Raw genomic sequence first — 3209 nt, forward strand, 5'->3', positions numbered from 1 at the left:
GCACCTCCTCTGACAGTGAGGCCCCACATGCCCTTGAGTTCTTGCCCGCTTCTCAGGGAGGTTTCAAGAGGATCATCCCCAAGCTTCTCTCCTGGTGGCCTGTGATCACAGTCCGAGCAGTCAGGGCACCCCAGAGGCTGATCCCAGGCTGTGTATCTGCCATTCTTTGCCCCCTGTGTACCCCCTGCCCTTCCAGAACGCAGGCAGGCTTAGCTCAAGCCACCTGGAATGTGAAGCCAGTAACCAGAGAGGGGCCATCTAAAGTCCTGCTGGGTACAGAGGGTGAGGTCCACTCACAGAACCTGAGCTGTTCCCATAGTCTCAGCTCCTGCCGAGACTATTACAGAACTAAATGAGTTAATTCACATCTAAGACCTGGAAGGTAGGAGACTCTCAGTAAACATCAGTTACCACCTAGACCACTGTGTCTTCTTCAGAAAAAAAGCCCAGGTTGGTGGGGCAACTTCAGTGGTCCCAGCCAGCTGGGCCCTCTGCTAGCCAAAACCGGAGAACCACTCCCTCCCCTCACAGAGCCTGCCCAGCTCTCAACCAAAGGGAACACTCTTCACATCGTCCTGAATTTCCTGGAAAGATCTTTTTATATACATTAGCTATGCACTATAAATAGATGGATATCTTTTGTTTTTCTTGAAAAAGAAATTGTTTAGCTTTGTATTCTGGCACATTAGATTACTCTTTTATCCTTGCTTTTAAACAACTTTTCAAACTGCTTGCCTTCCACAGAAGAATAAATAGTATGTCATCTCTGGAGGGACTTTGTAAACTAATATCTTAGTTTAAAAGAGATTTTGTGTAATAGGATGGTTGCAAACCTCATATTGACTTTTTTTTTTTTCCAGTTTGGTTTCTCTCAGCTACCCCAAGAGTTTTTTTTCCTTGATTCTTTAAATTTTAATTTTTTCCCCAACCCTGTTCTGCTGTAGAGCCTCAAGTGAGGAAGCAAGGTCTTCCATTCAAGGCCACTCAGAGCTGGCCAAGGGCAGCTGCTGGGAGGAGGTTGCCCTTTGGAGGGACCAGGCAGAGGATGGGAAGAATGGGGGGGCTTTACTGTGAGGGTCTCAGAGCTTGGCGTGACTGTGTGGAGACACAGGGCAGAGCGTGGCAGACACCAGTGGCCTGGGAGAAGTCAGGATGAGGAGACCACAGGAGACCTTGCCTTCCTTTCCTTTCTCTATCTGTGACCCTGACCTTTCCCTGCCCACTCCTCATTCTTCAGTGGGTATATAGCGGCTGGCCGCCAACCCAACAAGTGTGTGGAGAGGGCTTTCATCCAGTGGAATGAGATGGAATGAAATAATACTATGTTGGCTACCATTTCCTAGTTTGCATGTCACGTTTGTTCCCCACGTGGGACTCCACTCTCATTAACTCCATCAGGAGGAGGAGGAAGAAAGAGAGATGGTGTTGATCCAGGATGTAGAGTGAGCAGGGCCTGGCAGGGGATGCCAGGCTGGGCCCCACCTCCTGGCCACACCTCCAGGTGTGGGCTCTGGTGCACCACAGGCACCGTCCTCAGCAATCTCTGGAGCAGGTACTGCCATTTAACATACCCAGGATGTGGAAGCTCAGAGCAGGTGAGTCACTGGCCCACAGTCACCCAGATGGTTAATGAGATCGCTCAAGTTCCCTTTTGCAGCTCTGCCATGCTCACCTTGCTATCTGAGACCCTGCCAGAGCCCGTCTGCTTTCACATATGTTATTTTATTTACTGCCCATAACATTCTCCTTTGTTGAGGACAGATGACCCGTCCAAAGTCATCCTTCAAGTTGTTGGTGTAGGCCAAAAAGACAGGTAACTACTGATCTCCCTGCATCCTGTGTGGCTGCGACACATACCCTACCCTGTCTCTTTGAAATGACTATAGAGTCTGAGGACTCTACCCCCGCCTCACACGGACTTTAGGCCTCTGGGACCACTCAGGTTGAAGTATCTTCCAGAAGTTCCAGAAGCAGCTGAACACTGAAGTCAACCCTCCAGGACAGGCCAGGAGGTCCTGGAAAAGGGAGCTAGGGGTCTCTGTAGACCCCTAGTCCTCCAGTTTTCTCTAGCACCTTCTGTGAAATGGTCTCAGAGGAATTGCTTCCCTTAAAGTGGGGCAGGAGAGGGGCGGTTGTGGGCCTGGTCTCACAGTGGGGCCCACCTGTACAGACTCAGCAGCTATAGGCAGGGAGTGTGAGCCCCCATCCTGAAGCTGCTGAGGGCCCTAAAGATGGGCTGGTCTACTTTTCTCAGTCAGAAGCAGGCTGAACTCTTTTTTTTGAGACAGAGTCTCATTTTGTCACCCTTGGTAGAGTGCTGTAGCGTCACAGCTCACAGCAATCCCAACTCTTGGGCTTAGGTGATTCTCTTGCCTCAGCCTCCTGAGTAGCTGGGACTATAGGCACCCGCCACAACGCCTGGCTATTTTTTTTGTTGCAGTTTGGCTGGGGCCAGGTTTGAACCCACCATCCTCAGTATATGGGGCCAGAACCCTACTGGCTGAGCCACAGGCACCACCCAGCAGGCTGAACTCTTAGAAGTACCATGTTTATTCCAGAATCCCAGCCACCTGCTGGGGGCAGCTTTACCTGCTTTAATTCCCTGTCCTGGGCTCTTCCCTGGTGGCCCACTGTGCAGGCCTGAGGGGCGGTGTATGTGTGTGTACAGGCTGGGGGTCAGCAAACATACTCAAGGCAGCCCTTATGTGATTAAGAACAAATGCTGGGTTCCCAGGGTGGGGAGAGAAGGAGGGGGGAATAGGGCCCATTTGCACTCTTGTCCCGGCCCCACAAATGTGAAGGGTGGGCCTGTGCTTAGTGTGGTGGGGCCAGGAGTCCACCAGTAATCCTGGCTTCAGCTTCAGGGCCTCCTCACAGCCTTTAAAAAAAAACAACTTAATAATTCTTTTTTCTCTTTATTAAATCATAACTGTGTACATTAATGCATTTGGGGGTAAAATATCCTTGTACTTCTAACACTCTGGGAAGCCACTCGGGCTCAGGAGTTTCAGACAAGCCTGAGCAAGAGTGAGACCCCATCTCTACTAAGAATAGAAAAACTAGCCAGGTGTTGTGGCAGCTGTAGTTCCAGCCACTTGGGAAGTTGAGGCAGGAGGATCACTTGAGCCTAGGAGTTTGAGGCCACTGTGAGCTAGGCTGATGCCATGGCATTCTAGCCCACAACAGAACTAAACTCTATCTCAAAAAAA

This window comes from Otolemur garnettii, unplaced genomic scaffold (genome assembly GCF_000181295.1).
Source record: "Otolemur garnettii isolate 467f Iridium unplaced genomic scaffold, OtoGar3 scaffold00111, whole genome shotgun sequence".
NCBI classification, from domain to species: domain Eukaryota; kingdom Metazoa; phylum Chordata; class Mammalia; order Primates; family Galagidae; genus Otolemur; species Otolemur garnettii.